General features: G+C 44.4%; 1 long non-coding RNA gene across 1 annotated transcript; it reads right to left on the minus strand.

Annotated features, from left to right (window-relative positions):
• Positions 1 to 7690: 7690 nt before the first annotated feature.
• On the minus strand, positions 7691 to 14338 carry LOC112897520. Its single transcript, XR_003229674.1, has 5 exons — positions 13564 to 14338; positions 13338 to 13467; positions 13079 to 13242; positions 8280 to 8363; positions 7691 to 8187 (listed from the first exon to the last, which is right to left on the minus strand). It is a non-coding gene; the product is annotated as an uncharacterized LOC112897520 (long non-coding RNA).
• Positions 14339 to 15783: the final 1445 nt, after the last annotated feature.

Raw genomic sequence — 15783 nt, forward strand, 5'->3', positions numbered from 1 at the left:
ATATCTTATGTCCTTGTGGACAAGGCAGACATCGAAGCCGGGTAAAATACGTACCTCAGGCTATTGCGCATTAATTAAGCTAACTAGCTCGTTTAAATGGTGGTGAGATTCTTGATATTATTGCGAAATTGAAGAGAATCACAGTGCAGTTTCCTCATTGACACTTCTCATGGACAAATTAGTGTTTCATTTAATGAAACAAACTAAAAAGCATTGTGGTGGTGAGCCAGTTTTTTTATTACTATGTATGCATTTTGCATCAAATGTAACTCTTTCACGAGACATCCCCAGGCAATAATGAAATGCACATGACCTATACATATTAAATTTCTTTAAGAAACCATTATTTCATCCCTCAAAAATATGAACGTATGAGATGTACATATTAATTTTCTGTCAAATATACATGACTGTACAAACAACCAATGCGTCAAACCTATGACATACATCAATAAAACAAGTTTATTTTTTTCCTTCTACAGTATGGCTAGACCATCGTTATTGTAGAAATTACACAAGTAGCAGTTGTAACACACATGCTTCCATCTCCTCCTTATATATATAGCTTAACGTCTGGCGGGCACATTCCCGGATATACCATTCTCTGGAGAGAAAATGAGGACGTAAGTATTTTTCGAGCTAGAATAATTACTGTGTAAGATGAAGGGGTGAATGCATGGAAGCATGCAAGTACGTATAAATTATATATATGGCTGCAGCAGGTGGTAGAGTTACCGTACACATACTTTTTTTGTTTGTTTATTCTGAGCTCCTTGACCATGTTCGAAGGGCCGTTTGGCCTGTCCATTATTAGGACCACTATTGGATGTACACCATGCGACAAGCCCGATGGAGCTGCGCCATATACATTAAAAAACCAAATTAAGGGCTAGTATATTAGTCATATGAAGGGGGACGACATGAATGTATCGACCATATTCGTGGCACTAGCTAGCTGGTCTCCATATATAAAACTTCCCCTGCCAAGTGGGAAATAAAGCAAATAAAAGGATTTAACGAAGTGGAATGAATGAATAATAAAGAATATTATAGAACATGAAGGAAGCAAAAAGTAGGGAACAAATCCAACGGAAGAGTCCATGCACCAGCTGCTTGATCAAGGGACTAACCTTTTGGGGGTGCTGGCTTTGGTCCTTTAGTCTTATCAGGAGGTTTGAACAACGAACGATGGCCTGATGCATTCTGGATAGGCACAGTACTAGAAATCCCTGCACGCATGTATGTCCATCATCATGCACTACCGGATACGCCCCCTTCACCGAGTGTCCAAGACACTCGGCAAAGCCTGGAAAACACTCGGCAAAGCCTTTGCCGAGTGTAGCACTCGGTAAAGAGCACCCGGCAAAAATTTTGTCGGCAAAGAGCTCTTTGCCGAGTGCCTTATTTCGGACACTCGGCAAAGGCATTGCCGAGTGCCTTTTCCACACTCGGCAAAGGCCCGTTTAAAAAATAAAAAAAACAGCCGCTGCTGCTCGCTGTCGCGCCGCCGGCGGGAGGGAGGGCCGCGCCCAGGGGAGGAGGGCCGCTGCCGCCACGACCAGGGGAGGGCGGGCTGTGCCGCGCCCAGGGGAGGGCCGCCGCCGCAGCGACCAGGGGAGGGTGGGCCGCGTCGCCGCAGCCGCGCCCAGGGGAGGGCCGCCGCCGCCGCGCCCAGGGGAGGGCGGGCCGCGCCGCCGCCGCCACGCCCAGGGGAGGGCCGCCGCCGCCGCGCCCAGGGGAGGGCGGGCCGCGCCGCCGCCGCCGCGCTCAGGGGAGGGCCGCCGACGCCGCGCGCAGGGGAGGGGGGCCGCGCTGCCGCCGCGGCGCCCAAGGGAGGCAGGGCCGCGCCGCCGCGCCCAGGGGAGGCAGGGCCGCGCCGCCGTGCCTAGGGGAGGGCCGCGCCGCCAGGCCCGCTCGTCGTTGCCGTCCACCGCGCCCAGGGGAGGGCCGCGCCGCCAGGGGAGCTCGTCGTCGCCGTCGGCCAGAGAGAGAGAGAGAGAGGAGGGAAGAGGGAGGAGGACGAGAGGATGAGTGGGAGTGGGATAAGTAAAGTAGATTTTTTCAGTCCCTCCAGCCGGTTGGTTCCAAAATTTCACCCGCTCCCGCCTTTTCTTTGCCGAGTGCTTTTTTTTGGCACTCGGCAAAGACATTCTTTGCCGAGCGCTTTTTTTTGCACTCAGCAAAATATATATTTTTTTCTTTTTATCATCAAACTTTTTCTGTTATAATCCTACATTATTTGGAACTACATATGCAATTTGGACTCATTACTTGAAGTGTTCGCTATATTTAGTAAATTTATTTCATTTAATTGAATTTCTAAGGATAATTGAAATTTGAACTGCAAGTCATTCAAAGAATGGAAACAATTGATTGGAAAAATGGTATTCATGTTATTGAACACACGTTGACACCGTATCCACGAACACACCAGAAAATTCAAACATCATGTTCACAAAACTTGAACACAAACTTTGCGGTCCATTTGTTTTTAAATTGTATAAAAAACAAATGTGGTTAGAAAATCATGAAACTTGTTGAGACGTCATGACATCATATGGGGAGGCTGTGATAAAAATTTGATAAGGTTTCGTGAAATTTGTAACATACGATGCTTACAAATGAAACATGTCCAAACAAGTTTCATGATTTCATATGAAGGCGGATTAGGTGTTAAGCATGTTCCTGACAAATTTTCATGAAACCTTTTTAAATTTTTATCATAGTCTTTCCATATGGTATCATGACATCTCGACAAGTTTCATAATTTTCTAACCACATTTGCTTTTTATACAATTAAAAAACAATTGGAGCACAAGTTCGTCGTCATGCTTCATGATCAAGATGTTTGAAATTTTCTAGTCCTCTCGTGGATAAGGTGTCAAAGTAGGCTTAATAACACGAATATCATTTTTCCACTCATTTTTTTCCATTCTTCCCATGACTTGCAGTTCATATTTCAATTATCGCAAGAAATTCAATCAAATGAAATTAATTGACTAAATACAAGCAAACAGTTCGAGTAATGAGCCAAATTTGCATATGTAGTTAAAGATAATGTAACATCACAACAGAAAAAGTTTGAGAGCAAAAAAGAAAAATAAATAAATATATTTTGCCGAGTGCCAAAGAAAAGCACTCGGCAAATGTTTTGTTTGCCTAGTGTTTTTCTTTGCTGAGTGCCCGACACTCGGCAAAGAGTCTCTTTGCCGAGTGTTTTGTTTTGCCGAGTGTTTTGTTTTGCCGAGTGTAACACTCGGCAAAGAGGCTCTTTGCTGAGTGCTCGAAATAGTGCACTCGGCAAAGACTTGTACACTCGGCAAAGCATGGCTCTCCGGTAGTGATGTTAGGGCACCCATGGATGCATGGCAGTAGTGTGTATTGCATCAGCCGATCCGGAGAGGATTTAGATGGAGGACTGCTCACCACCACTACCTCCCGGCATGTCGTTGCTGCAGAAGTGTGCTTTATCCTTAATGGTTTGGCTTGATCGTCTTGCTTTGGCTATTCTGTTCAATCTGTTGCATGCCCACGTCTTATATAGCAGTTGGACGATATGGTATAATCATGGAAATTTCATCTGGTCAATCTGTCCTGACTTCTTGTTTTTTTTATATATGTATGCCAAACGTAATAATTCTTCTTGCCGGTCCCTGTTCCATGTAATATAGGTGTCCGTCCTGTTACAGAAGTCATACTCCGAGACTCGGTATAACTCAGCCGTTCCATCAACTCTGTCGAGAATTAATCATGTACACACGTAACAGTACTTGGTCAACTCAGAGCACAACGAATTAATCTAACAACTACTAACGAAAATGATGTTTCCTCTCTCCCAAACCGTGTTTCCCTGCTGCTTAATAACATCACGGTACAGCCTACCTTAATTCTTAGATAATCCAATCAGTTGGTATGTATATATATAATAAAGATCATTGTTTGTAATTTTATTTAACATATATATGTATGTGTGTATATATATCAGTTGAGATTTTAAATGCATCTTATCTGTTGGATTTAGGCAACCATAGTAATACGTTCCTTCAAGCATTCTAACGTTAATTTATCCTTGTGTGAGCCTGTGAGAGAACTGAGGTATACATGTGCTAAGTAAAGTCTTCTGATCGATGAGCCTTCAAGCATGTTGTTTGAATTGTACGATCTCCATCAAATTTCAGCGTATGGATTGATCATGTCTTAACTATTCATTCTTGCCATAATCATTATTTGACTACTACTTGATGTGACGTGCTGGCACCTAGCTATCATAAATACTTTTCAGTATTTCATCTAACTATGCTATTTTCATGTGCGAAGTTCGCAATTGAACTGAAAGTTCCTATGTAAGACTCAATTAGTTGTTAATGTTCTCTCCAATACTGATACTAAGTATACTCGCTCCGTAATTCTAGCTACGTATCTAGACAATATGACGTCCAGGTGCATACCAAGAATTGCATTCTTGGTTGGGATAGAGTAGTACTCCGTGTAACTCAGAAGTTCCACTTTCTGGCACTAAGATGCAATTTTCATCTACTCTCTTACATACATATATATGAATGCAATTGGTAAGCAAGTACTACATTATTCCAAAATATGGTGCTGTCTTAATTTTCTTCTAGAAGTTAAAGTTCTCTAATTTTGATCAAGTTTATAGAAAATACACCAACATATATAGCATCAAATTAATTACGATTAAAATTAGAGAATCTTGACTTAGGATGATGATAAAATTAGAATGACATACGTTTTGGAATAGGATGGGTAATAAAAACTGAGATCATGAAGAAAAATCTGATGACTGCCAATGAAAATAGTGTCAGGTAGTCTCTGCCCCGTCTGTTTCTTTAATTAATCCAAGATCACCGTGGAAGGGGTTCAGGCAGCACCAGATTTTACTTTCGTCGAAGATTATTTGCAGATGCGATTCGAAATATCTAATGCATATTGTTTGTATTTTTATTTTAAGAATACCAGTTTGTGACGCCAAGGACAGTACAATTTTTGGATATAGGCAACCATGCATAGCAATATGTTTGTTCAAGCTTCTCACGTTTGCCCGGCCATGTCTCTGAGGATTGCGCATGCTACCTAAAGTATTTACTGAGCCTTTATGCATGCTGTTTGAATGGTCAAATCCATAAAATTATGGATATATTAATCATGCCTTAACTATTTCATCTTGCGAAAATCAGTATTTGATATAACGATCTGATGCGACTTGTTGAAATGTCGCAAATTATAGTTTCATTCAGTATTTCATGTAACTGTGTTTTTTTTGCGAAACCATCTAATAACCGTGCTATATTCATGTGCAAGGTGACAATTGAACAGAAAGAACTATTCCTATTTTACACCGGGTTATACATAGGAGGATGACAACAAAACCAGGAGTTGATGCTCTCCTGCTTCCTTCCTGAATTAAACAAAAGACGATGTACAAGTTGTTTGTAATCTGCGACTTCGCAGAAGTTTATCGTTGTTAAGTTCAACAGACATGAATCGTTAGTTGAGCTTTCAGAAACTGACATGCAATCGTAGCTAAGTTCTCTGAAAGTCAGAACGTACGTGTAAGGTGTAGCCGAAGAACATGTGTATGTAGCTAGTATATCTTTACTTTGAACTTTCCATGTCAAAATCAAATTAATGCAGACCGTGTGAACCTATATAGCGTGTAGAAATCAGGCACAGAACACACGTATTTTGTAGAGAGGAAGAGACTAGGTAGGGTTCGATTGGTTCGATGGCTTGACATGGTGACCATTGGAGTTCATATCTACCTTGGTCCAGGCTGGCCATATGGACTGTCTGCACATGCAGATAGTATTATTTCTCTATCAGGAGTACAGACGCATATTTGCAGAAGTTTCAGGTTTCCATATGACAGACTTGTTCAGAATATATTAACTTGAGATTTGTTGTCAAATTAATTAATTAATCAGTTGAGAGAAAAAAAACTTTCCATATGATGACGAGAGTAGTCGAAATCAACTGTGCCAGAGGCGTCCTCTAAATTCAGTGGAAATTCAGCTATAGTGAATAGGCTAATAATATTAGCAGAGAAAAAGGACTTCAACTGGCCTGTCAACGGCATATAATGCAGGTTCATCTTGCATCTTGCACGGCACTTCATATATAGATGTAACCTGTACCAAAAGTTGCACATGCCAGCTGAGAAGAAACAGCGAATGTTTCCTTTCTAACCATATATATATATATTTGATTAGCGAATTTAAGATTTGACATTTTTTTGCTGAAGATGAAATAAATTGGCATATACATTGCCTCTCCACTAATGGCTATAAATCCATCCAATAGTCAGTATTATGTGACTTAGTGCATGTTTACCGTTTGAACTTTCTGCGATCATATCAACACGATGTGATTGAAGTTGGGTTAGTTTGAATTTTCGTGCCAGGAACCGACGAAGACCATCAAGTTCCAGCTTGTAGGAAACAAGGCTAGCTGGTGCTCGTACCTTCGAGTACTTATGTCTTCTCCAGCCATTTCTTTCCAATTAAATTGTTTTCTGATAACATATGCATGTGTGATTGGTGTAGAAAATACGAATTCAGAAATATATTTCGTTCTGTGTAAGGTCCAAATATTTGAATAAAAACCCACTCGTATTTAAAACCTGTTTTCAAAACATAGTTCAAGAAAAATCTTTCTCAGCCTAGCCTATCTCCATTTCCCTCCGGTCTTTTTTCCCGGTCGAGCTCTGTTCATGTCCTTGTCTCTTTCCCGGCCCAGCAAGGCAGCACGGCTAGCGCTTTCTTGATTCTCCAGAATGGCCCACCCTAGGCGACATCAAGGCACATCTATTCATCGCAGCTGCCACAAGCGTCATCCTACGATCGTACGTGTCCGTTGAAAATAGCAATGTCTCATAATAAAATAAAATATTTCAAAACAAAATAAAAATATTGTTATCTCCAACCTTTTATTTTGTTCTGAAATATTTTATTTTATTCTAAAATATTATTATCTGCAGTGAACCTGTGCGACGATACAGCAGTTAATCACACTATAAATAGATATCCCACCCATCACCGTACCAAAACGGAAAAAGGCCTCAACCATCTGATATTAAGGTCACGCACACCGCCAATGTTTGCAGTCGCGCGCGACTGCGAGCGGCTATGTCGCAGAGAGCGCTTTGCTGTTTCTTTTTCTTCTTTTCCCGGCCGCAGACTTTTTGCATTTGATGGCCCAGCATCCTCATATGGCACGTGTCTAAGAACAACAACAGGTGATGATGTTGGAGTTTGTGCAAACAAAATACGAAATGGTAGATTAAACATTTTTATCAAACTGAATCAGCATTTAAAGAAAACTACTTCAACACTTTAGCAAAAATTAATGCAACATTTTGTTTCAAAAATGTCGAAGAAGGCTCCCGCTGCTGCATTTTGTTGTCACTAGTAGTTGGCGCGCGCCCATGCGCGCAAGAAAAGATAAGGATGAATATTAAGACTGGTTTTATTGGAATATGACTGTACATATATTACAATGCATGATTGTATATATTACAGTAAGAAAAACACTACAAAGATGACTATGCATACATCGAAGATGACTGTACATATAATACAATCCATAGTTAATATATATATATATATATATATATATATATACACTGCAAAGTTGTCTATAATACAATATAACTGCTTAGTTGATTCAGAAGAAATGGATTTACTATAATTCTGCTGCCATAGCTAGAGTCTTATGCATAACAGATGATTATATATACAATGAGAAGTACCACAAGGTCTGACCATCATTAGTTGTTTGACAAATATGGATGGTCACCAGAAAATGTAGTCGCCGTTGAAAAGCAATATGGCAGTTCAAGGTGACCACAAAACAAAAAACTTGCACTTGCAAGTAGTACAATGAAAAAGTACCACAAGGTCTGATCATGATTAGTGCTTCGACAAACATGAATGGTCAGCACAAAATATAGTCGCTGTTCAAAAGTAATATGGTAGTTCAAGCTGACCACAAAACAAAATACTTGCACTTGGAAGTAGTAGTAATCATCATAAAATCTGGTGATGATTGGTGATTGGACGAAGTTTGATAATCACCACAAAATATAGTTGCTGTTCATAAGTAGGATGGCAGTTCAACATGGCCACAAAATAAAAGCCTTGCATTTAGAAGCAGTAGTATCTGATTGGCAACCTGTAAGAAAATGAATGAAGCAAAGTAGCATGGTTAACATTTTTTTTTTGCTTATTCTGATATTAATGTTTGAGTAAGAAAGGAAGACTGACCAAATTCATTTGTTTTTTTGGGAATGAGGGGTTTTGGAGGTTCCAGATTTTTCTGAGGAAGCTTTCTTGGTGTCAGATGATGACCTGAAAAAGGGATAAACAAGAGTTCTACATGGTGATTCTAAATATGGGTAAAGAAGTACCTTAAGTATAAATAAGAATTGAAGTGCAAATGATCTAAAATGATCTTCAAAACTCAATCTTATATCACACAAAGATAATTTACATTGATTAATATCTAGAACAAAATTAGGTCCCTTTTCAAAAGGGTGATAACACATATGTTTAGCAATCAACTTTGTGCTCAAGGTTATCAATCAACTTTGTGCCCAAGGTTATCAATTTACACCCTTGTGTGGTGGAGTTATGCTGCTTTTTAATTTTTTATTCTGCCAACTTATGGCTGTGATAATGCAAATACGATGTATTCCGTCTAAAGAATTTGTTTATTCCCAAAACAAAGGCAAGCATAACGACATTGATATTATTAGTGATGCTTCTGATTGGGTAAAGTTAAATTGTTATTCAAACTTCCTCGCCTTTTAAAATCTGCAACTGCATTTGGAAAGATGTACATCAAACAGCAAGAAAAGCAGTTAGTACTCTATATAAAGAAGTGCCACACAACATACACTACCGGATTCAGGAGCTTTGCCGAGTGTCTACGACACTCGGCAAAGCCCTGAAAACACTCGGCAAAGGCTTTGCCGGGTGTAACACCCGGCAAAGGGCACTCGGTAGTGATTATTCCGGCAAAGACGTCTTTGCCGAGTGCCTTTTATCGGGCACTCGGCAAAGGCTTTGCCCAGTGTCAGATTAGGCACTCGGCAAAGAAAAGTCGCCGTGACGGCGTTCGGACCGTGACGGCTCTTTGTCGAGCGCCCTCGGTTTGGCGCTCGGCAAAGACCCTAATATTTGCCGAGCGCCCTCTGTTTGGCGCTTGGCAAAGGCTGGCTCTTTGCCGAGTGCCTGTGACGTGGCACTCGGCAAAGGGCAGACTTTGCCGAGCGCCAAATATAGGGCGCTCGGCAAAGTTTAGGTCACTTTGCCGAGTGCCTGTTACGTGGCACTCGGCAAAGTTCAGGTCACTTTGCCGAGTGCTTTTTTTATACACTCGGCAAAGAGGTTTTTTAAAAGATTTTAATTTGTTTTTTTCGTGGCATTTTACACTGGCACATATTGACGCAAGCATATTATATATTCACACAGGCATATTATTTGAAATTTCACATACACAACCAAATTGACGCAAGTCTTATCGTGACAACCAAATTTAACAAAGTCTCGTCAACACACAAGTAATATCACATACACAAGTTTTTCACATAAGTGTTAACAACGATAAAAGTTCATTTAAAGTTCAACACACAAGTTCACCACACATGTTCAGCACACAAGCTCACCACACACAACCTCAAATGTCACAAATGAAGATTTCGAGATGGCTGATTTGGAGTTGCCTGATTTGGAGATGATGGTGCATGCGGATCATTTGACGCCGCCGATTGTCTCTACACAGAGAAGAAGAGATTGCAAGTGAGACAAGATAAATGACGATCGTACATAAATTAAGCTAACAAACAGCAACAGTTTTATATATGTCTGCCTGATTGACTTTTTCCCATCATGGATATTAGCTAAATAGTTACGTAATGTTTTCACAATATTCGAATGTTCTCCAAACATATGTTTACTAATTAAGTGACAAACTAAGGGTTGCAAAATGTAGTTACAGAGAACAACAGAGACAAAGTAAAGCATGAGGTTTGGCATGGACATATGCTTTTGCCATCAAACCCTTTGTTTCTTACAGAGCTCCACATGGACTAATATGAGTTACTCCTAACAAATTCTGATGTTGTTTTAAATTATCGGGTTAAGCATATCCTCCCCAACTATGGCAGCCTGACAGGGGGTACAAGGCCACGCTCGAGCACGGCAACCTGGTGGCTGTCAAGCGCCTTAGGGAGAAGATCACCAAGGGACACAAGCACCTGGTGGCTGTTAAACATAAATGGACAAAAAGGTGCCCTCTAATCTTTTAAAAAGGTGCCCTACCATTTCATAAAAGGACAATCACAAGCCTTTTAAAAGAAAAGAAGCTAAAGTTTGTCTGCAACTGACTAAGGAAAAGCTATTTTCATATACTAACAATGTTTATCTAAATGTATAGCAAAGACTATATATTTAAATTTGCTAAAACAATCTATATTTTATATTTTTTATACTTACTGGAGTAGAGTACGGATCAGGTGGTGGAGGTTGCGCGAACAGAGAAGGTGGCGGAGGTACACCCGTTGCAGCGTGCATGTAAGTAAGTAGAGCACTCATCCTTTGCTCCAACTCCTGTCGTTTCCTTGTCTCTTCTTGCAGCTGGCCCTGCACAGTTTTCACGCTAATGTTACAATAATGCAAACAAAACGTATGTAATAATCAACGAGCGACGGACAAAGAAGGAATAACCTGGAGTGCCTGTATCTGATGGCATGAAGTGTCCTGCCGAGGTCGTATGGCTGGGCTCGCACTCGTGCTCCTTGCTCGGATCTGAGAAAGTGTAGGAGTAGAGGACGAGTCGATTGCGCCATCGGCAATCCAGTACCTTCCTTTCTTCTTACCTCCTCCGACCCTCATGACGATCTCTGTGTCGAGATCCTCTGTGGTGGGATCATATTCTGGGCCATGGACCTCTCTTGCCATCGATGTTTAATGCCCTTGTGATCTACCTCCTAATTACCTGGTACATAGTTTCATGCAAATTACCACTAGAACAGCCCAAAACTTTCTCTCCCAAAAGGCTCTAGCTCTACGTACTTCTACTTACAATACAATCTGTTTATGGTCGGGCCTAATTCAGCAAAAAGGATTACCTGACTTCCTTCAGCATTGAACGCAGGCCGGGGGCGCGGGAGGGGGGGCGCGGCGGCGGCGCGGGCCGGCGGCGCGACGGCGGCGGGCGCCGCGGCGGCGGGGGGGCAGGCCGGGGGCGCGGCGCCGTCGGGGGCGCGGGCCGGGGGCGCGGCGGCGGCGGGGGCGCGGGCCGGCGGCGCGGCGGCGGCGGGGGCGCAGGCCGGGGGCGCAGGCCGGGGGAGCGGCGGCGACGGGGGCGCAGGCCGGGGGCGCGGCCGGGGGAGCGGCGGCGACGGGGGCGCAGGCCGGGGGCGTGGCGGCGGCGGGGGCGCAGGCCGGGGACGCGGCCGGGGGAGCGGCGGCGGCGCGGCGGGGCCGGGGGCGGGGGCGCGGGCGCGGAAGCGACTGTGAATTGAAAAGCGCGTGGGTAACGGGCAGGACTGTATATATCCACTCTTTGCCGAGTGCCCCAGATCCGGGACACTCGGCAAAGACTAGGAGGATTTGCCGAGTGTCGAAAATCGAAGGCACTCGGCAAAGAGGAGGCTTTGCCGAGTGCCCCTAAAAGGCACTCGGCAAACAATTTTAATTTTTTACATCCATTTGGCACCAAACTTTTTTTGCTGTGATACTTATATTCTGTGCAACAGTACGTGCAATTTGTGCCCATTAATCGAAGTGTTTGATATATTTCGTCAATTTATTTCATTTTATTGAATTTCTTGTAATTATTGAAATTTGAACTACAAGTCATACGAATAATGGAAAATAATGAATCAAAAAATGATATTCATGTTATTCAAGCATGCGTTGAGATCTTATCGAGAAAAAAATCAAAAATTTCAAATTTGTTGTCAACGAAACATGACGACGAACTTATTGTTCAGTTGTATTTAAAATGTATAAAAAGCAAATATGGTCCGAAAATTATGAAACTTCTCGAGAAGTAATGATATCATATGGGGAAGCTATGATAAAAATCTGACGAGGTTTCTTTAAAGTTACAATATACGATGCTTACAAATTGAAAGTTTTCCAAATAGGTGTATGATTTTATATATAGACCGATTAGGTGTTAAACATCGTAGATGGCAAACTTTCACGAAACCTTATAAAAAATCTATCACAATATCCTCACATCATAAAATGACATCTCGACAAGTTTCATAATTTTCTAACCAAATTTGCCTTTTATACAATTTAAATACGGTTCGAACACAATTTAGTCGCCATATTTTGTGAATAGTAGTTTTAAAATTTCAGGTCCTGTTTTCGATAAGGCATCAAAGCATGCTCATTGATATAAATAATAATTTTTCATTCATTTTTTCCACTATTCGAATGACCACGCGGTTCAGATTTGAATTATTCAAGAAATTCAATAAAATAAAATAAATTGACGAAATATAGCAGACACTTTGAGAAATGAACCTAAATTATATATGTTGTTAAGGAGAATGTAGGATGCCAATATAAAAAAATTTGGACGAAATATAGAGAAAAAAATGTACATTTTGCCGAGTGTTTTTCCCAGGCACTCGGCAAAATGCCTCGTTGCCGAGTGTCTTCGAGTAGGCACTCGGCAAAGAATGACGCCGTTAATTACGTGGCGCTCGTTTGCCGAGTGTCGCGCTTTGCCGAGTGCCCGACACTCGGCAAAGTAGTCTTTGCCGAGTGTTTCGGTTTGCCGAGCGCCTGGCACTCGGCAAAGGGTTACTTTACCGTGTGTTTTTCTTTGCCGAGTGTAACACTCGGCAAAGAATCTCTTTGCCGAGCGCCCGATATTTAGCACTCGGCAAAGGCGCGGACACTCGGCAAAGACCGCGTTTCCGGTAGTGATAGGTGGCTTCGTGCCTTTTTCATCACCGGTCATTATCAAACCATACTTGGTTGACATAACTCAGTGTCTCCCAGTTATTAAAATCAAATAGAGGGGCCTTAGCTCACTGAACTTCCTGAGAGGGATCAGTGCAACAATCATGACGAAGCTGACGGCAGCGGTCATCCAGCCAATGAAGGGCTCCTTGTAGTTCCCCCAGCACGTTGCCTTCCATATCCTCCCCAGCCATCTTGTAGGTCCTCTTGTTCAGACCAAGAAAGAAGTCACAAAACCCACCTGCGGCAGAGGAACCCACCTGTTGTTATCATATGACAGAATCATGATTCCAACAATAGAGTTCTCATCTCAGGTTTATTCTCATTCAAATGCACCTTACTAGTATTTCATCGAACATCTTGGAGGCATGATGACCTTGGCAAAGTGGCGCGCTTATAATCCATCAGCTGCAATCTAGATCTCACCAATGAGCTCCTGCGATGCACCACTCACTTCAAGCAACACCTATTCTCGCAGAAAATAGAAGCAAAGATTTGTTGGAGAATTAAACAAGCGAGGTGAAGAGACAGCTGCTCTTCCTCTATGCGAAAGAGAGCGTACCTAGCACTCATCATGAGGACTGGAACTCTGGAAGTAAAGCATGAGGAGAAGGCAGCGATTGTGATGCAGGGAGAGGAGGGCGTAGAGGGGCGGCCGGCCGAGGCTTAGCCATGTCCACAGCCGTCTGCCTGCAGCTTCTCCTTGTGCCAAAGCCAAAGAAGCCAAAGCCGCTGTGGGCCTGTGGCTTTTCCCGCGAGCAGGCCCAAGTAATGGCCGGAGCCATCGAGACGACGGTCAGCACCAGTTAAATTACCGTAACGGCCAATAGCAGAGGGTGGAGGACAGGGATCAGCGGCGGGGTTGAGGCGGCCCGGGCTCCAGATAGGCGCCACTCGCCCTAGCCACCGCGTCCGGCCACTGGTTGCCCTGTTCGCCGCTCACCCCGGCGGGTGCGTGGAGGCCGCCCGCGACGGTCTGCTGCCCTGGCCCGCTGCGCCGCGCTACCAGGAGCGGAGGCCGCCTGCGCCTGGCCAGCCGCCGCGGGGCCGGGCACCTCGAAGCAGCACCCACAACGCGTGGGAGCCGCCCGCACCGGCCGCGGCCTCACCCCGCGCGTCGCCCGACACGCGGACGACGGCGCCAGACGCGGCTGGTCCTCAGGTCCGGCAGGTCGACGGTGTCCGGCTCGCCCGCTGGCATGAGGGCGGGCTCGCGGCCAGCAACGAGCGGGACGGCGGGCGCGCGCGCCGGCGAGCCACGCGGCCCAGTGCTGCGGCACAACCGCGCCGGCAACCACCTCACCCCCGCGCCTCGCCCGCCGCTGTCGGTGTGGGGTGGGAAGCAGGATAGGATGGAGGGGAAGATATTTGAGCCAATTCACTTGATGCTATAGACATGGCAGCGACTGCTATGCAAACAGAGCATAAATGCAATCATGCAATCAACTAATCACCGCTATTAGATCTTAATCCAACATCATTAGGCTGTTTTGCATATCAACCCTCCCACCATCCAGACTGTTTTGCAACTTGTCTTGGCCCAGAGACGATTGGGGGCCTCACGAGCCGAGCCGATCCGATCGATCGGGGGGGGGGGGGGGGGGCCAAAGCCTGCACCTTCCTCGGGGATCGAGCTCCGGCCTGGCCGCCATCCAGGGGCGCCGCTGCTCCCAGGCGCTGGATCGATGCGAGCTCCGGCCCGGCCGCCATCCGGGGGCGCTGCTCCCAGGCACCAACGAAGGGCGAGGTCCCCAGGGCGAGGTCCCCGCAGAGCGAGCTCCGGGAGCAGTACCGCGCCAGACGAGGGCGCCCAGGCCGCCGCCGCTCCAGGGGCCTGAAGCGCGCAGGGAGGATATGAAGCCGCATCCCCTCCGTTCCAAGGCGAGGGATAGGGTGCCTAGGCCGCCGCCTCTCAATGGCTAGCATGCCCAGGACGAGCTCCCAGCCGCATCCCCTCCGTTTCAGCCACTGGAGAAGGCTTCTAGGGCCTCTGTTCTTGGTTAGGGTGTTCAGAGATGCTTGTTTGCAATTGTGAATACATGAGCACTGAATTTCGTTGTTGCATTGCATGGTAGGAACCTAGTATCATCAAGCAGCAATTGCCAAAAGCCTATTTGTGCTTATAATTTGTAATGGCAGAAGCCTGTTTCTGCTTGTAATTTGTAATGGCAGAAGTCTGAAACTGCTTGTAATTTATAATGTCCTAGCATCAGGATCTAGTGCACTCTTGTCCATGGCTGTCTCTGTTCTTCAGACCTGGTATGAGTAGCTTGTGTTGTGATATACTAAATGAGTAGCTTTCAACCAGCCTAATCTCCTATAGAAAGATGTGAGCTTAACTATCTCCTTCTGGGCTTGTCTTGTGATATACTAAATGAGTAGCCTGCTAGTACTTATGTATGCATGCTGCTACACGTGTAACTGCAGATGTTCCAAGCCTGTGGCCGTTCAGCGAGTTCAGTCTTCTCACTGGAAAGTTCCAGCTTAGGTTTCCCATTGAGCGACCAGGGAGATGTTTTCCAATCGTTCGTTTCGAACAGCATGGAGAACTAGTCTTAATGTAATTTTTTTTAACAGCAGTTGACAGCAGCTATGTCCAGAAGTCTGAAACTGCTTGTAATTTGTAATGTGTTAGTGAATAGGAACTAGTGCACTCTTCTCCAGAAGCCTGAATGCCAATAGTGTTAGTATATATAATTAACTATCAAAACACTCTGAATTAACTATCAAAGTGAACCATGAAGGGGATGTGACACCCATGAAGGCAATGTGCAAGCAGCAG

Source organism: Panicum hallii, chromosome 6 (genome assembly GCF_002211085.1).
Source record: "Panicum hallii strain FIL2 chromosome 6, PHallii_v3.1, whole genome shotgun sequence".
Lineage (NCBI taxonomy): Eukaryota > Viridiplantae > Streptophyta > Magnoliopsida > Poales > Poaceae > Panicum > Panicum hallii.